Source organism: Leucoraja erinacea, chromosome 19 (genome assembly GCF_028641065.1).
Source record: "Leucoraja erinacea ecotype New England chromosome 19, Leri_hhj_1, whole genome shotgun sequence".
NCBI classification, from domain to species: domain Eukaryota; kingdom Metazoa; phylum Chordata; class Chondrichthyes; order Rajiformes; family Rajidae; genus Leucoraja; species Leucoraja erinaceus.
This window is the reverse complement of record NC_073395.1, coordinates 30,380,497-30,400,879: the sequence shown is the minus strand read 5'-3', so window position 1 is coordinate 30,400,879 and position 20,383 is coordinate 30,380,497. Positions and strand designations below refer to the sequence as shown.

The following is a 20,383-nucleotide window of genomic DNA, read 5'->3' as shown; positions in this document are numbered from 1 at the left end:
CCCCTAATATGAGGATATCATCCAATATGTGCCATGATTATGCTTGTTTTCTTAATATTTTCATGGCCATTTTTAATAGTTTAGGGCGGAGGTTTAGACCATATGAAATGCTATATGCTCCCATGGTTGCCCTAACCGGGATATCCATGATCCAGGTAAATATATTTAGGTATCTATAATGATCCTAGTGTATGGTATAAGATAGTTAGCATCTCCCATATCAATGCTCCCCATAGGTATCCTAGGGAGATCAGATGTCTGGCAGTGACAAAACTCCACCTCCATCTTAAAGTGGATATACTCAACAGATTTATTTAGTGATATTAGATCAATGATGATGCTACATTCATCATCTTTTATAGTTTTGGTGAATATATTCGATACAAATTCCAATCCGTTTAGTAATGTGCCTGTTTAGTTCAGCTTGCCTTCTCACTTCTCTTTTCTTAGAGGGAGAAACAGCCCTTTGGGCGCATTGCTGAACTGGCAGAAAAATGCCCAATTTGAATTCGTTTTTATCCTCTAATGCTGTTGAGTATATTTTGGTTATTTGTGACAGCATCCCATGCTTAGCCCACTCCCCATGCAGTTTAGTAGAACACCCTTGTTTTAGTGTAAACTGGGAGGAACCAGACTACCTACCTCCATGCTTGTTGTTTTTCATGAAGGCGTAGTTTGCTGGTATGCTGGTGCTGTCGGTGGGGCGGCGCATCTTCCCACGGCTCCGCTCTGGGCCCCGTCTAAAAAGAACTATGGGGATCTGCAGCGGTCACCAGGCTTTCACCAGTCCTTGTTTGATATTGCTGGTGGATGCCGAGGGGTGCTGCCAGCTGGGTGTTGGATGTGATGTCCTGCTCGTCCCATAGCCTGCTCCCTCTTCCCCGCAGCAGCGGTTTGCATAGCCCCATATATTCGGGGTTGCGGGCAGGTCTATATGCACCATCGTTCAGTCGAGTATCCCAAATATGGGAACATCTTAGGCGTCAGCACCAAAGGCGAGCAAAGGTGGTAACATCTTGACCTTCTGTAGAATTCGCTGCTTGTCTGTGAGTCTACGAGACCCAGCTGCCTGCGGATTTGCCTCTGGAAAGGCCTGTTCCTGCAGGGCTTTTGTTGGGAAGATGGTCGCGTGGAGGAGCCATGTAGTGGCCCACGACACCCAGTGGCTCTTCCTGATCCTGCTCCCCTGGCATACTGCTGTTCTCGTCTGCCTGCCCAGCACTTAAGCCAGCCCAGCCCTGGCCTCCTTAGCCCTTAAAAAAGGAGCATAAAGGATGCGCTAAATGGGAGGAGGCAAAGCACTCCACTCCGCTGTTGCATCAATCCCTCGACAAGGGAGATGGCTAGTGCAATAGCACTGGGGTAAGAGTCAGCTCCCTTGGCATTCAGCCAGTGCCCCTTTACACCGGCGGCACAGGGAGCGGCTCGGTGTCGAGTGAGCGGGAGCATTGAAATAGCTCCACCGCTACCGGTGGCTGCCTCCCAGATAAGGACCCTCGTGTGGAGTTGGGCAGGCAGTCCTTCTCCTGGAGGTGAACTTCATGACCTCCTCTGGCTTGGGGAGACAGACATACTCATTTTTGCTGTCTCCAACCTGTTCCAGCTTGGAGGAAGATGGCTCCTGTAGAACCTGTAAATTGGTAAGATTTCCCCTTACCTGCATGTAGAGGCTGCCTGCCGTTTTCCAGGCGGCGTTGTGGCGGTTCCCGGGCGGTGATTCTCCTGGTCAGGAGTCTGCAGGGCTGCCGGTCGGGTTTTTTAAAATTTCCCGCCGGTCCGCGGCTGTACGGAACAGCTGTTCAGCGGACCGGCATTAGCGCAGCTCCTAGCAGCGGTCCGCAGCGTTAGCGGTCCGGGTGGCACCTTTGGTCCGCAGCGTTAGCGGTCCGGGTGGCACCTTGTCCCCGTCACTGTCGGCCCCACGCTGGAGTCGAAACGGGGCCCGCTCACCATGCCTCACTTTGCTCCCCCTGGAGCAAAAACCACAAGGCCCGATTAAGGTAAGTACTTACCTCTCGTCCTTGGATGCGGGAGCTAGCCCGACTCCCGCTGGCTGCCGCGTTCTGCACGCTGTGCGATTATGCCGCATGCGCACTGGAGCTGGGGTCTTCACGGAATCACTCACGTGACTCCGAAGTAAAATTAGATGCACAGAATCTCTTGCCCAGAGTGTGGGAATCAAGGATCAGAGGGGGATCCTAAGGATAAGGGGGAAATATTTTAGGACCGAGATGAGGAAAACCTTTTTCACACAGAGAGTGATGAATCTCTGGAATTCTCTGCCGCAGAAGGTAGTTGAGGCCAGTTCATTGGCTATATTTAAGAGGGAGTTAGATGTGGCCCTTATGGCTAAAGGGATCAGGGGGTATGGAGAGAAGGCAGGAACAGGATACTGAGTTGGATGGTCAGCCATGATCATATTGAATGGCGATGCAGGCTCGAAGGGCCGAATGGCCTACTCCTGCACCTATTTTCTATGTTTCTATGTTTCTATGTAATGGCCAGTGTAGGCAAACCTCACCTGAAAGGCTTGATGCCAGCTTTGCTCGAGGTAAAAAGGAACACAGCTTATTTGGTTCACTACTAGGAGATGTGAGTTATTTCCTATTCTGTGTTCTCTCCTCAATCCTGTTTGGCAGCCAGTATTTTTGAGTTGCCCAACCATCTTTTCAGCCAAAATATAGCCAATGTTCTTTGTGATCCCTAATCTCTCTTCCATCCCAACCTCCCACCCCTAAACTCCAAAACCCCCTTCATCAAGACTTAAGAAAGTCAAGAGTGTTTTATTGTCATATATCCTGAAATGGAACAATTAAATGTGTAATTACAGCAGTGCAACATGGTCGTTAGCCTGAAACATTAGTTCTTGCTTCTCTCTCTAAAGAGTCTGCTAGGCTGGCTGAATATTTCCAGCCCCCATTATTTTTATTTCAGACTTACATGACCGGGACTGTTCTGCTTTTGGATATGGATAGCAGAAGGCAAGATGGCGATGGTGGATGACGGAGAGGAACGATGCCGGTAAATGAGCTGGATGGTCTCCTCCCGCACCTTGGAGACACTCTGAGGTGGGATTGGTGGCTGTGGGAGGAGCCCTTTGGCATGAAGGCGAAGAATGCTGTGTTCGTAGGTCAATGTGCCTGGGGCTTAATTGGATCGGACCCCTACTGGAGACCCCACAGAAATCGGGTGTGCAGATCAGACATGACCTTCAGCAGCAGAGAGCAGCGGAGCAATGGTGGAGGACATCGTCAACATAGCCTGGCCAGGTCAACCCCTGTAACACTGAACCAATGACACCGCCAGGACTCGGACATTTATTGCCACGTTAAGACCACGTTTTTACTAATTTTTAACTTGAAAGGTACAAGATGGTACCAGAAATATGGTGATTCGTGTGCACTGAGTCAGTGCAATTACTATGCTTACACTCCTGTACTTAAAGTATGGTTGTGCTAATGTATAGTAAGACATTTACTGAACTGTATGCAAAAAATAAATTTCACTGTTCCTATTGCCTACTTCAGAGCAGTTGAGTACAGCTTGAGATGAAGAGTTCACTGGAGGAGAAAGCTGATAAACTGAGTAAATGTTTGTAACATTAAAGATACGTAATACATAATTAGTTAATTGCATAATTTTGTATGTAAAAAGTTATATGATGATGTAATTTAAACAATGCAGATAGTAGATTGGTTGAGTATGTTACCTGCTAAAGGGTAGGTGTAAAAGTGTGAACGTACCTTGACGAATTGAATGTACAACCTCGTGTGACCTTGACATATAATGATATCGGACTCAGTTGTACGGTTTAAGGATGGCTGCTTTCAACAAAAAGCCTTCTATTCTTAGCCATGTCTAGTCTAAGTGATGCCACTTAGAGCAACATTAAAGAAAACCCAGTTGAATTACACCAGGGAAGTGTAGAATTACAAGTGGGTTGTATAATGTATGTTGGCTCTTTTGTGATGCTGTTCATGGGAGGCAAGTGACAATTATAGAGGCACTAACAGCTTTCATTGAAAGCAGTCAATACTTAAGCAACAACAGTGGCTGGTACAACAATGACTCATTAGCACACACGATGCTTTTAATTTATTAATCTCTGGCATGTGTATGTTGCTGGCAACGACTGTGAGGATTGGACATTGCTAATTGCATCTGAACTGGTATGGCAGTTAAGAATCAACCACATAGGTTCTGGAGTCACATATAAGTCAGACTTGACAAGGAGAGCAGATTTCCTTTGTTGAATAGATCGATAAACTGGACAGTTATTTAATACAAATGGTAGTTTCATGGTTAGCATTGCTGGGGTTGGAATTTTTTAAAATTTAGATCTATTTAATTATTAACGTTAAATTTGCTAGCTGCCATGGAGGGATTTGAACGTATCTCTGGGTCAATAGTCCAGAAAAGTAAACTCTTATTTATTTATTTAACACAACTTCCCCTTAAAAAGGAATAACCTATGCAAACCATCAATTATCAAAAAACTACTCACACAGTTAACTATTTATATATGTGAAATTATAGCACTGACTAATTATACTGAGCATATATTTACTCATTTGCATAGATCACTCAACTATATTATTTTCATTAGAAGCTAAACTTAATGTATCTGAGGTATGCATATCAGGCAATGATAATTCTCAGAAATCACCTCTCCAAATAGGCTTCACACTAACTAATCACTCAACCCATATGGTATTTATTACATTATCAATAGCTGAACCATACAACATTATGCTATATTATCTATCTATCTATCTATCTATCTATCTATCTATCTATCTATCTATCTATCTATCTATCTATCTATCTATCTATCTATCTATCTATCTATCTATCTATCTATCTATCTATCTATCTATCTATCTATCTATCTCCTTTGTCCTTGTGTCTGTGTGGGCCAGCGTTGTGTCAGCTTTCTGTCAATCTCTTTCATTCCTATCTTCTTCCAAACGCTAGGCCACAGCCTTCCCATTTTCACACATGCTACTGACATTTTTCCCGCGGAAGCAATAAATATCTTCCCCTCACATTTCAACCTATATTTCCCAAGTTACTAATCATTTAACAACAGTTAAAAAAAAGTTAGTTCTTCAAGCTCACCCATTTTGAAGATAGAAATTTGGACTCATATCACAATCCTCTCACACACTCCGGGCGCGAGGAGCACTTCACCAACCCGCTTGGCCCTGCTGTAATCCCTCCCTTCCCCCCACTCTACCCCCTCCCCTGACTCTACCTCCCTCTCTATAACTCTCTCCCCTCGCTCCCCCTCCCCCTCCCCCTCCCTCTACCCTCTCTCTACCCCCTTTTCCTCCCTCTCCCCCTCTACCCCCCTGCGAGGGGAACGCCAGAACTCCAACCCACTCGGCCCCTCATGGCTCCGCTCAGCCCAGCTGGGACCCGTTCGGCCCCCGCACGTTCGGCTCTGCTCGGCCCCGCTCGGCTGGGACCGGCTAAGCCCAGCTCCATCGGCTCCACTCGAAGAGGTGCGGGAGCGATTGGGGGAGTGGAGGAGAGGAAGAAATTCCTGGGGAGTTGAGGAGGGAGTATGGGGGGGGGGGTTGAGGAAGAGGAGGGGGTAGGAAGAGTTGTTCAAGCATCTACACTCCCTCTCACGCCCCCTCCCTCTCTCTACCCTCCCCCCCCTCTCTACCCCCCTCCCTCTCTACCCCCCCCTCTCTACCCTCCCCCCCCCTCTACCACCCTCCCTCTCAAACTTCCTTTCACCCCCTCTCTACCCCTGACCCCTCCCTCTACCCTCCCTCTCTACCCTCCTCACCCTCTCCCTCTCTACCCCTTTCCCTTCTCTCTGCTATCCCTCTCTACCCTCTCCCTCTCTAGCTGCGCCTGCGCAGTTGGGGGCTATGTGTGAGTGGATAGGGCGGGGGATGGGGGAAAAGGAGCAAATGAAAGCGTTACTTGAAATGAAAGAAATCAACGTTCAAATCCCGGATTGTAAGCTGACCAAGAGAAATAAAAGGTGCTGTTCCTCCAATTGGCGTTTGGCCTAATACTGACAGTGGAGCAGGCCCAGGCCAAAAAGGTCAATTTTGGAATGGGAAGGAAAGTTAATTCATTGACCTGCTCCATTATAATACATTTGACATTACATTTGTAAACGTCCCAAACCTGACTGCTGTTAGACAAAGCTCCCAGGTTTAATATATTTAGATGAAGTCTGCAGACTTCAATTTGGATTTATGTCATGATTATGAAACAAACAATGGAAAATCAGTTTGAAGAGAACCACAGACCAGGTTCCAGAATGTGAATGGAAGCAAGCAGATGGGGAACTGATCTCTTATACTGCAAACCTTGCAGCACCATCCACCTTTGACGCCAAGGATTCCAAGTGCCCCAAAACCACTAAATTAAAACAACATTTCAACATTGGATATTTTCCAAATTGGAATTGTCAGAATTACTCCACAGATCAATGTTCCTGATAAGTAAACTATGTGCTTGATAATGCAGGGAACCAGAGAGAGGTATTCAAATCCCTCTAAGGCATCTGTGGGATCTAAATGTAAGTAACTAAATAAATCTGAAGAAGGGTCTTGCTCCAAAATTTCACTTATCCACTTCTTTCAGAGATGCGGTCTGACCCACTGAGTTGTAACACGTTGTGTCTTTTTAGGTAAACCAGCATCTGCAGCTCCTTCTGTCTCTTTCTCTCAATTAAATATTAATTGATATTAATTATAATATTAATATAATACCAAGGGGGGGATTAGTGTGTGTGTGTGTGTGTGTGTGTGTGTGTGTGTGTGTGTGTGTGTGTGTGTGTGTGTGTGTGTGTGTGTGTGTGTGTGTGTGTGTGTGTGTGTGTGTGTGGGGGGGGGGGGGTGGTGGGTGTGGTTTGTGTGTGATGCCGCATGCCACCCCCTCCCCCGCAACCGCTCAACCAACGGATCCCACTTGGTCTAGTCAACTATAAAACTGAATACATATTAACTGCTACACCAGTTACAATTTTACTTCGGAGTCACGTGAGTGACGACGTGAAGAACCCATCCAGCATGCATGCGCGACATTGCGTTCATGCAGATGCAACAGCGACAAACGGGAGTACAGACGCTCCCGCTACAAGCCTGAAGGAATGGATCGTTAGGTAAGTACTTACCTACAGGTTAAACTTACGACTTTGCTTCTCTTTGTTGCTCCAGGGGAACTGGAGACAGCAAAGCAGAACAGAGGGAAGCGGCCCCCGTCCGACTCCAGGGAAGGAACGTTCCGTCAGTGGAGGGGGGAGAGGCAGCACTGGGACCGCACACGCTGCGGTCCACAGTCAGGGTACTGTGCCGATGCCCAGTCCGCTAACAGCTGTCTGACCAACAGCAAGGAGACTCGCCGCCCGAGAACCGCAAAATGCCGCCCGAAAATGGCAGGCAGCCTCTAGCAGCAAAGCCAGCAACCAAACCTCGGGCTGGAAGACAGACACGGAAGATAGACTCGGCGCATCAAACGAGAACAAGTAAGCGTCTGTCCTCCAAGCCAGAGTAAGGTCATGGAGCCAAAAACTCCAGCGAGACTTGCCTCAGGAGCAGGGGCAAGTCTGCTAAGGGGGCATAACACTCCCACTCCAGTGCCGACAGCACTGGCCATCTCCCTTGTCGAGGGATCGATGGCGACCAGGGCTGGGCTGGTCAAGAAGAGGGGTCACTGGCTGAACAACATCGGGAGTATACTTGAGGTACAGGATCAGGAAGAGCTGCTGGGTGTGGCTCCACCACTAGCGAGATGGCTTTTCAGTCTCAACTGACGGCCAGCTTACTACCTGTTCTTTTCAAAAAACCTCTCCAAGACAGGTAGTCATGAGGCGTTGGATTTCATCACGCCTCCCCTAAATTGCATTTACTCAAAGTGCCCACCGTTATTGGGGGGGTACATTGAGCATCGCTTTTAAAAACCCAAATATCTTAAATTGCATTTGATACCCCTGACGTCGGCTATCATTTTCGCATGCTCTTTCCAGAGGGGCAGGGTAGTATGGCAAAACACCTGACCCTACTGTTCACAGATGTTCTGCAACTTCTCAGGAATTTATAAAACCTGCCCTCAACCTAAAAAATTCACAGTACTGTGAGAACGCCAACCTCACAACCACAGATCCTGCTATCTGGCTAAGTTATCAAACCAAGCCTAAGAAACTGGATGAAGTATCCAAAATATTTGGCATCAAGAGGGCAGGGCCTGGAATGAGCACCACACAAAACCAGACAGCAGTACCTCTACGCGTCCACCAGTAGGCGTCTACTTAATAGTACTGGTGAAAGCTCGGGGCCCGCATGCCAACCCCCAGTAAGTGCTTTCAGGCCAGGGTCCAGAGCGGGCCCCATGGAAAATGCGCCACCCCCCAACAACACCATCCTTACAGACATGGAACCAGAAACCAAAGAAATGAACACTCCACTAAACAACAGTGAAGACAGATAAGTATGGTTTCTACCATCACATAAAAGGTGAAGGGTTTGTACTAACGGGGGGGGGAGAATCACACCTGGGTTGGGACATGAAGAACTATCACACTTGGTAGTCATATACCAAAAGTATTCAAGGATAAAAATTGAATTAAGAACACATCCCTTCTCGGCCTTTTGGCTAAGATCAAGTATAATATCTGTTTTTTTCAGTTTAATATCTGATACGTCCCTTATCTAGGGACCATATATTACCAGTTCAGCATGCACCCCAAAGGGTCTACCCTCCCATTAAAAAGAACATGAGGGACTAGCAAACTGGAAAAGAATACTAGGGGTCATAAAGAAGTCTATATGAACCTTTGGTACCAACAAACCAAGATGGTGAATGTCGCACCATCATTGATATACAAGGGGTCATAAAAACCTAATATGAACCTTTGGCGCCTAAAAAACCCAAAGTTTTGGTGAATGTCGCACCGTCATTGACTTTACCACTTGAGTATTCACCAGGTTACACTCTTATGGAATATTGTACTGCCAACTATGGATTTCCTAGGATACTTTATGGTAGACATCAGCTTAAAAAATGCATACTATTCAGTACCCATTCATAAAATTTCGGAGATACCTATTTACCTGGATGGGGTAACTATGGCAGTATAAATTATCGACTATGGCTAATATAAGCCAAACTGTTCCCAGATATCCAAACCAGCCCTGACACTATTAAGGAACAAATCGTCATGGCATGTCTCTATGATATTAACGACAACATATCCATGGGAATAGCTAATCAACAGCTTTAGCTACCATACTTATTTAGCCGAGCCTGTCATACTATCCAGATAGATCTACGTTGACACCATCCACAACTATTGACTATCTGGTATTCAATTAACTCCACCCACTCATCTATAACATTGCCATAGGAGAGTCAGCATATGACACAACCTGTAACAATTAATGGTATCAATCAACCAACCACACAACAGTGGCTAGAGTATTTGGGAGTTAGCAGCAGCCTTTCCAGCTACTTAACTTGAATCTTTCCATTAAAACTATGGTGCTAATGTTTTAAACTAAAAACCCACACCCAGAGCATGGTGGCAAATGGACTAATCTAAAGTCGTCATCACTATAGACACTGGGCGTAAAACCTAGTTGGAAATACTGAGTACGTTCTATTGGTAAACCATATTATTCTGTAGTGCACCATTTTGCATGTTCGTTTATAAATTAACAACATCACAGTGGTGGCATACACCAACCACTTGAGCAGAATAAATCGATATCATGTGACAATTTATTTAACAATTGGTAACCGTAGGTCGTCAAACATATTCGACCATCAGCAAACTTACCTACCAGGTGGGCTAAATACTGTAAACAGACATATTAAACCAAAGTATTTGCTGAAATTACAAAGCAATATGGAACACCAAATATCGATTTCCCTGTATTTCAATTGAATCACCACGTACCGATGTATATTGCATGAAACCAAACTTGAGGCAGTGGCAATTAAATCATTCCCACTGAACTAGGGGGGGGGGGGGGGGGGGGGGGGGAGGGGGGGAGGGGGAGGAGGGATCTAATCTATGTTCTCCCCCTTTTTTCCTACCTCATCAGTCAAGGCACTACGGCCTCATCAGTCGGGATCCCCGGCCCTCGCCCGACTCCTGGTCCTCACCGGATCCCCGGTACTGACCCGACCCCCGGCCCTGACCCGATCCCCGGTACTCACCCGATCCCCGGAGCCCAACCATCCCGCGGAGCTGGAGAACGCCAGGTGAGTCCCGGAGCTGGAGAACGCCCCGCGGAGCTGGAGAACGCCAGGTGAGACCCGTGGAGCTGGAGACCGCCACCCGACCCGTGGAGCTGGAGACCGCCACCCGACCCGTGGAGCTGGAGACCACCACCCGACCCGTGGAGCTGGAGACCGCCACCCGACCCGTGGAGCTGGAGAACACCACCCGACCCGTGGAGCTGGAGACCACCACCCGACCCGTGGAGCTGGAGACCACCACCCGACCCGTGGAGCTGGAGACCACCACCCGACCCGTGGAGCTGGAGACCACCACCCGACCCGTGGAGCTGGAGAACACCACCCGACCCGTGGAGCTGGAGAACGCCACCCGACCCGTGGAGCTGGAGACCGCCACCCGACCCGTGGAGCTGGAGACCACCACCCGACCCGTGGAGCTGGAGAACGCCAGGTAAGCCCCGGGGCTGGAGACCATCAGCAGAGCCGCGGGGCTGAAGACCGCCTGCGGAGTAACGCAGACGCGGAGCAACGGAGCGGCAGAACACCAGCGCGCACCAAGCCAGCTCGGCCCACCAGAAGCACCAACAGACGGCGACGGGTACGAAAACACCGCCGGGGACGCAGAGGTGGGTTAAAGGCCAGGTTAGAGCTAGCCCCACACAGGGCAGCGATTCCTAGCCTTTTCCTCGCCAACGTGCGCTCACTGGCAAACAAAATGGATGAACTCCGGCTAAGGATCACACCCCACAACTGGATCAAGGACTGCAACATCTTGATCTTCACTGAAACTTGGCTTAACACTGACGTTCCTGACAGCGCCATCCAGCTATCGGGGCGTCATTTACTCCGAGCGGACAGGACATCAGACTCTGGTAAGACCAGAGGGGGGGGTCTGTGCATTTATGTAAACAAAGCATGGTGCACGGACTCCACCATCATCGAGAGTCACTGCTCAGCTAACCTTGAATTCCTCTTGGTTAGATGCAGACCGTTCTATCTGCCCAGAGAGTTCACCTCCACTGTCGTGACTGCAGCCTATATCCCTCCTGATGCTAATGGCAAGCTTGCAATGAAAGAACTGCATACTGCCATTAGCAAACAACAGACGCACAACCCCGAGGCAGCCTTCATTGTTGCGGGTGACTTCAATCACTCCAACCTGAAGACTGTACTCCCCATATTCCACCAACATGTATCCTTCCCCACTAGAGTAGACAAGACACTGGACAAAGTCTACACCAACATGGCTGAAGCTTACAAAGCCATCCCCCTCCCCCACCTTGGTCAGTCTGATTACGTCTCATTGTTCCTGCTCCCTAAGTACTCCCCACTCATCAGACGGGTTAAACCAACTGTAAGGACAGTTAAAGTCTGGTCAGAGGAAGCGGACTTCACACTTCAGCAGTGTTTTGGAAACACTGACTGGAAGGCGTTTGCAGCCCAGGCCACCCTTGACTCTCACACGGACATTGATTCCTATACATCCTCTGTTCTGGACTTTATAAACTCCACCATCAATAGTGTCACCTCCCTCAAACAGGTGACCATATACCCGAATCAGAAGCCATGGATGAACAGCGAGGTCAGGCTACTGCTGAAAGCACGGGACACCGCTTTCAGGTCAGGCGATGCTCGAGCCTACAGTTCATCCAGGGCTAACCTGAAGAGGGGCATCAGGAAGGCCAAGCACTGCCATAAGCTCAGGATTGAGGAGCACTTCAACAACAACTGCGACCCCCGACGCATGTGGCAAGGCATCCAGGCCATCACGGACTACAGACCCTCCAACATCACCCCCACATCCAGCGACGCCTCCTTCCTTGAGGAGCTTAATCACTTCTATGGCCGCTTCGACAGGGACAATCTAGAGACAGCCATCAAGGCTGTGCTACCTGCCGATCACCAACCCCTCACACTCACCCCCTACGACGTGTACGTGGCACTGAGTAGGACTAATGCACGTAAGGCTGCTGGCCCTGACGGCATCCCCGGGCGCGTGCTCAGTACCTGTGCTGCGCAGCTGACAGACGTCTGGACTGACATCTTCAACCTGTCACTTGCCCAAGCAGTTGTCCCCACTTGCCTTAAAGCCACCTCCATCGTGCCAGTGCCAAAACACTCCACTGCGGCAAGCCTCAACGACTTCCGCCCAGTTGCACTTACCCCCATCATCACCAAGTGCTTCGAGAGGCTGGTCCTGGCACACCTCAAAAGCTGCCTACCCCCCACACTGGATCCCTATCAGTTTGCCTACCGCAAGAACAAGAGTACGGAGGATGCCATCTCAACGGCACTTCACTCCGCCCTCTCCCACCTTGACAACAGAAACACTTATGTAAGAATGCTGTTCATCGATTACAGCTCAGCATTCAACACCATTATTCCATCAAAACTGATCACCAAACTCGGTAACCTGGGCATCGACCCCTCCCTCTGCAACTGGATACTGGACTTTCTAACCAACAGACCCCAGTCTGTGAGGTTAGACAAGCACACCTCTTCAACCCTCACCCTGAACACCGGCGTTCCTCAGGGCTGTGTGCTGAGCCCCCTCCTCTACTCCCTCTTCACCTATGACTGCACACCTGTACATGGTACTAACACCATCATCAAGTATGCAGATGATACAACGGTGATTGGCCTCATCAGCAACAACGATGAGCTGGCCTACAGGGAAGAGGTCCAGCACTTAGCAGCATGGTGCGCTGACAACAACCTGGCCCTTAACTCCAAGAAGACCAAGGAGCTCATTGTAGACTTCAGGAAGTCCAGAGGCGGCACGCACACCCCCATCCACATTAACGGGACGGAGGTGGAACGTGTTTCTAGCTTCAGGTTCCTGGGAGTCAACATCTCCGATGACCTCTCTTGGACCCACAATACCTCTACTCTGATCAAGAAGGCTCATCAGCGTCTCTTCTTCCTGAGGAAACTGAAGAAGGTCCATCTGTCTCCTTAGATCCTGGTGAACTTCTACCGCTGCACCATCGAGAGCATCCTTACCAACTGCATCACAGTATGGTATGGCAACTGCTCTGTTTCCGACCGGAAGGCATTGCAGAGAGTGGTGAAAATTGCCCAACGCATCACCGGTTCCACGCTCCCCTCCATTGAGTCTGTCCAAAGCAAGCGCTGTCTGCGGAGGGCGCTCAGCATCGCCAAGGACTGCTCTCACCCCAACCATGGACTGTTTACCCTCCTACCATCCGGGAGGCGCTACAGATCTCTCCGTTGCCGAACCAGCAGGTCGAGGAACAGCTTCTTTCCGGCGGCTGTCACTCTACTAAACAACGTACCTCGGTGACTGCCAATCCCCCCCCCCCGGACACTTATTATTTTTTTTATTCAAATCGTTTGCTATGTCGCTCTTCAAGGGAGATGCTAAATGCATTTCGTTGTCTCTGTACTGTACACTGACAATGACAATTAAAATTGAATCTGAATCTGAATCTGAATCTGAACATGCCACGATCAATTAAACTACTGGGTTGCAGAATTGGGAAGACCACTGCTGGGCCTGGATTGTCAAAATAGCGCTATCGATACGATGATACCATCCCATCACATATCCACTAGAGAACTTACTTGGCAAACATCAAGAAGTGGGAAGATACTATTTAAATACAGGAACTACATATTCAACTACAACAAAACCTGTACTGGAGTTCCTGGCAGGTCTTCACCACAATGAAGTACTCAGCTACTGCGCCATCAACACAGCCAAAAGGGCTCTGTCAGCCTACTTAACTCGGGCACCAGGACTACAGGCCATAGGGTACCTCCCGCTGGTGATCAAATTCAATAGAGGCAATTCCCCCAGACCTAGGTACGCCCAAATCTGGGATGTCAGTGTGGACCTGACGTACCTTAGGGGATGGTCACCAGCCAGGTCTCTCACCCTGGAGCAGCCCACCCTGAAGGGACATGCTGATGGCCTTGTCTCAGCACAAAGAGTCCAGTTTCCTCCATCTACTACAATTGGACAATATGGTCTACTAGACCATGTTACATTTACCGTTAGGGGCTGGTCAAACAGAGCAGACCAGGAACATCAGATCTAGTCATGGAATTCCAGGCTTACCCACCTGAACCACGGTTATGTGTCATAACCCACTTATTGAACTACATCGACACAATAAGTAATCCTCGAGGGAGAGAAAAAGCCTTATGAGTCAGCCACAAGAAGCCTTATGGTCGGGTGATGAGCCAAACTATCTCAAGTGGCTCAAGCAGGTACGGGGAGTTGCTGGAGTACATACTAACATGCATAAATCTTACTCCACCAGGGCAGCATCCACATCAGTGACTAAGAGGATGGACGTGCCTATGGACCGCATCCTGGCTAAAACGGGGTGGTCTAGGGAGTATACGTTCCAAACTTTTATAACCAGCCGCTGGCAGAACCTGTATCATTTGCAGAAAAAGTATTAGAATCTGCAAATATATAATTTAAGCCCGGGGGAGCATTTTGGTCTTGTTATTGTTAATAACACCATTATTGTTTTTACAAACAGATTCATGGTTAATTACGATAACATACTTCCTCCCTCGAATAACTTCGGAAGCGAGTGAAGTATGAACTGTTACACGGTTTGAAATCACAGAGCTTTAAAATCTTCACATAGTCACTCACGTGACTCCGAAGTAAAATAGTAAGATTAAACGAGAACTTACCAGTTTGAAGTTTGATCTGTATTTTATGAGGAGTTACGATGAGGGATTACGTGCCCTCCGCTCCCACCCTCAATAATAGAGATCAAACTGGTATCTAAGCTCTCCTTTTCTTTACTATATTTATTTCAATTACTGTGTCTTTCTGTGATTCCAAACCGCTGCTTTGAAGTATGTCGCCCATGCGTGCTGGACGGGTTTTTCACGTAATCCCTCATCGTAACTCCTCATAAAATACAGATCAAACTTCAAACTGGTAAGTTCTCGTTTAATCTTACTATTATTTATTATTAATTCTATATTGGAGGAGAATGATCCAACAACATCCCTACACTTAATGATAAAGGCACACTGGAACATTACCACTTGCAGGTTTCCTTGCCGGTGTCATACCATTCTGACCGATAATTTGTCAGTCCTTGGTCGTGATTTGGTCTAAGTCCTAGAACTCACTCTGCAACAGCACTGCGGGTAGGAAGGAACTGCAGATGCTGGTTGAAACCGAACATGGGCACAATAAGCGGGAGTAACTCAGTAGGACAGGCAGCATCACTGGAGAGCAGGAATGGGTGAACTTTCGTGGGTCAAGCTCCTTCTTCAGACTGGTTTGGGATAAGGAAAACAAGAGATATAGATGATGATGTGGAGAGATAAATAACAATTCAAAAAAGATATGCAAAAAAGTAACAAAATACAGGAAACAGGCCATTGTTAGCTGTTTGTAGGGTGAAAACGTGAAGCTAGTGTGATTTGGGTAGGGGAGGGATAGAGGGAGAGGGAATGCCAGGGCTACCTGAAGTGAGACACAGAGGGGGAGCAGCGAGAGAGGATGTTGCAGAACTCTCGTCGGAGAGAGAACGTCTTCAAAGTAGACATACCTTGAGGAGATTTTGCAGAGGAGCAAATAAAATGTTTCGGAAGGAACTGCAGATTCTGGTTTAAACAGTGGGTTTCTTTGGCACTGTGGGTGTTCCTTCACCAGAAGGATTACATCAAGAAAGCAACCATAGACCATTTTCTCAAGGGCAAGTTGGGATGGTTCTGGCTTTGCAAGAAATGTACAGAATCTGAAAAAAATGATGTCCAAATAATTCTCAACATCATAAACACAACCACACAAAGGCATAAAGGGCTGGAGTAACTCAACAGGTCAGATAGCATCTCTGGAGAGCATGGATAGATGAGAATTTCAGTTGGGACCCTTCAAAATATTGCCTGTCGAGAGATGCTATCTGACTCGCTGAGTTATTCCAGAACTTTTTTTTTTAACCAGCATCTGCAGTTCCTTGAATCTACAAACACAATCATATTCTTTTACACATTTATCCTTCCTAAGTTAATCTCTGCTCTCACTCGGATGGGCATCTCAATTCCAACCTGACTTCTCACTTCTTCCAAAATCTGACCTTCAAGACCAGTCCTTCAACCTGAAACTAGCATTGTTTATGTTTCTATAAATTCTGCCTGACCTGTTGAGTGTTTCCAGTGTTTTCAGTTTTTTAATTTCAGATAATGGACATTTTCATCTTCTTGGCTCTCCCTGATGAAGTAGTTAACTCTCCTCATTGGATTGCTTTTAATGATCAAAATACAACCCTAAGTCCATTCCCATTTCTGCTGTCATACTCTGGCAACATAGTATTGAAATGGATTAAGTAAATCTAGGCCTAGTCAACTGAATCCATTTCAAAACCATTTCCCTAAATAGAAAAGCAGAATAGACACCAGATGGATTAATGAGGATAGTTGTGGAGGGACAACGTGGTTTGTTCATAAAAGGTTTGAAATATGGACAGTGGTGAGTGAGAGCACAGGCAAAGGAAGATAGAGCATGTGAAATGTAAGGCTGCAGAACCTGTACTGCCAGTGATGAAGAGAGGAAAACTGAGCCAAAATCATAAGTGGCCTTTTCTAACACAGACAGGTAAAACAGGTTATCTGCAATTGTAGAATTTAGTATTGAATCTGGAAGATTTGAATGTGCCCAGGTGTAAAATGAGGTGCTGTTCCCCAGTCTTGACCTGGGCATTATTATAACAACAGCGGAGACCATAGACAGATAGGACAGAGTGGGAATGGGATAGTGAATTGGAATGCCAAATAATAGGATATTCAGGGTCGATCCTGATTGAATGTGTGTACTCTGCAAAGCAAACACCAAACCTGCATTTGGTTTCTCCAATGTGGAGGAGATCACATCCAGAGAACACTGCAGGTACTAACTCTGTGGGTTTGTTTCATGTGTGCACATTACAAGTGTGTCCTGGGAGAAGATGGTTCACATTGGTCGAGGCCATCTCCACACTACTGGATAATATTCTGGACACTTTCATCAAGTGCATCATTCAATTATGGCCTGAATTTGTTTGCCTGTACTTGGAGCAATTCAACACCTGAACCCTTTAACCAATATTTTTAAAACAGCTGCATATATATCAGCTATTTCCTCTGATTAATAGTGTTGTGTGCTAAACTTGTAACTCTCAAAATTCTCTGAATGCATTGGGTTAAAAAGTTCCTTCAGGGCTTTTACAAGTTTCGTGTAAAATATTTCACCTGTGATTCATGTTGCCAGTGACTCACCGACATCTCATATGTCTTGGATGTCTCTACTCATGCCACCAGCAACAATATCACCTCTTATGTTGATGTAAGGCTATAGTGCTCTGTTCTGTAACCTCAGTTATACCACTGGGTCTCAGGAAACCTTCAACTTGTTTCATGTGCCGAGAAAAAATCTGGGACCTCATATTTCTGAAGCTTGCTGGGGTTGCCGGAGGTTGCAGGAAGTGGAAGGTCTTACCTTCCACTACCTGCAACCTCCGGCAACCACCTTCAACCTCTGGTAACTACCTTCAACCTCCGGCAACCACCTGCAACCTCCGGCAACCACCTTCAACCTCCGGCAACCACCTGCAACCTCCGGCAACCACCTGCAACCTCCGGCAACCACCTGCAACCTCTGGTAACCACCTTCAACCTCTGGTAACCACCTGCAATCTCCGGCAACCACCTGCAACCTCCGGCAACCACCTGCAACCTCCGGCAACCACCTTCAACCACCTTCAACCACTTTCAATTAGCATCACAACCGGCTTCGACTAAAAAATTACCGATTTTTAAAACGGCAACCTATTTTTAGTCGCGGCCGGGTTTGAATTTTTTGAAATAATCGTCGGAACATAGAAGAAGCGGAAACCACTTTCGACCATTTGGGAGACTGACAAAAACCCCAGGGAACCGCACGGGAACCTTGGGTGGGGCGCAAAGTCTCCAGAGGTTTCCGTTCAGGTTTCCTAGGTGGGACAGGGGCATTAGACTAATGGGATTACTCTAGTGGAGCTAGCATAGACCCACTAGACTGAATACCCCCATGTTACATATATAATTTTTAACAGTGGCTTACCAACTTCATATTTTTATTTTCTTCTCATCCAGCGATTAGAGTAAAAATGAGTTGCATTTGCCTGCAGCCTACACTTTGCTAATTTTCAAGTTATAGTCTATAGATTACCATATGATTATTTTTTTATTACTTTCAATCATAACAATTATGTACATTATTGTTAAAGTGCTCACTTAGGGAATGTAATTTATTAGTTAAGCAATGGAAAATTATGTTTAATCACATTGCTGAAATAAATTCCACACTGGAGAACGGTCGGTATTCTTCCATACATTTTGCTGTTAACAAATTGAAATTCTCATTGTTGGTTGAAAAAAGGTAATTTGATGTATGACGGTGTTAGTGATTTATTTAGCTACCAGTTGTGATGCAAATACAAACTCATTGAATTCCAATGTTTCTGGCTGAATGTCAAATGACTAGGGGTGCATTGAGCAAACTTCTTCACTGTACAATAAATCTTTATTGGGCTGTGGCCGACTCAGTCTCACAAGTTTCACAAGTTATTTGGGATGTCATAAAAAGAATCCTCTGAATCTGGAGCTTCTTATGTTTCCCAAGAGTCCATGGCAGAGAGTTAATCCTCGAACAGTGAAGTTACACTCAGACATAACTATGAAGCTTTTGGGTTAAGTGCACTCACAGTGTTTGAAAAGCCCGAATCATCTAAGGTCTTGCAGATTAAATTTCCTATTGTTGCTTACTTTGTTAAAATGAAGCACTTGATAGTGTATTGCAGATTCCCTAAGGAAAATCTCACACCAGAATCAGAAATGTGGGGAAAAAAGCCTTTTGTGCTTGTTTTATTCTTTTTTTTCTTATTTCAATGTGTAAATTCTATTTCAGATATTCCATCCCACAAGCTACAAACAGAAACTCTTTGAAACATTCGATAATAAAGCATTTTATTCCAATTCTCTGCATGGAGAGCATACTTGTGGAGGGCTTTAATTGGAGACAGAGCTATGGAGATGACGTGTTAATGTGCCCAGTAACAACTGAGAATGCTGGAAATTCACATTATAGCAGCAAACATCAAGCACAAGCCATGTGAATCCTGTGCACAAGAATTCCCATCCGCACTCCCAGATTTCTGGAGACATCTGGGTAAATATTCAAGCAGGTGAATTTTTCATAAATATGTCCTACATATACCAACTATTGAACCATTAGTTACTCTGCTTCGGGGGCACACCCAATGGATACAAGCCTGGTAGATTTAGACTAATTATGCTATAAACTATCTGTAGTGGACTCACAAACCTTTCTTCTTCTGACACACATGGATTGCTACCACAAAGGAAAAGGACGTGTCCTCAAATTGAGCATTTGAACTAAATATTAATTGGTATCATCTGCTCTACGTTGCTGAAGTGAGATTGTCACCATGTAACATACTGCAATATTCACTTAATTACACCTGCCAGGAACTGAAACATCAACAACATTTTACAAACAAATATAATGCATAAGGAAGGATTGCGCAAGTTACCTTAACTTTTCACTCAGCTGTAACTGAATTCGTCCTTTGGGTATTACAATGGCTGATTACTACAGACACAAAGCATAATTAAAATGTGACAGTGAAAAATAACCGCAGGTGGAACTGAGAGTTTTTTTTTGTGCACAGTAAGTCAATATCATGGAGATACAAGAAAATCTTGACTGAACAATGTTATATGTTTATTAAAGTAGCTGATGCACTTGCAAGTAGGGCTCAGATTCTCAGTACATTGCTCATGATGAAATGGAAGATGAGCTGTATTATAACAATAAGGGTGTTATGCTATGTGACAGATGATATATGATTATCAGGGTCACTAACTATGGATGAATGAATAGGGTACATTTAATCTATCTAATCTACAAAGAGTGTCAGTGAATATTTGCTGGGAAATTGTGGCAGGGAACAATTGCAACACCTGAAGAAAATCGTGCCATAGGCATTCCTTTAAATGTTTTACACACAAAACTCATCTGCACAATATTGAAATTTTAGTTTATTCTACCAAGAATATTATGGTGTGCTCAAGAATTATGATCAATTACAAAAAACATAATAATTAATAGAAATGGTGCAAGCTGCAAACACTGAATTCA

The 20,383-nt window shown here is 46.2% G+C and overlaps 1 pseudogene; it reads left to right on the top strand.

Moving 5' to 3' along the window:
* The first annotated feature begins 8,599 nt into the window (after positions 1 to 8,599).
* LOC129706575 (U2 spliceosomal RNA) lies at positions 8,600 to 8,713 on the top strand (annotated as a pseudogene).
* The last annotated feature ends 11,670 nt before the right edge of the window (positions 8,714 to 20,383 follow it).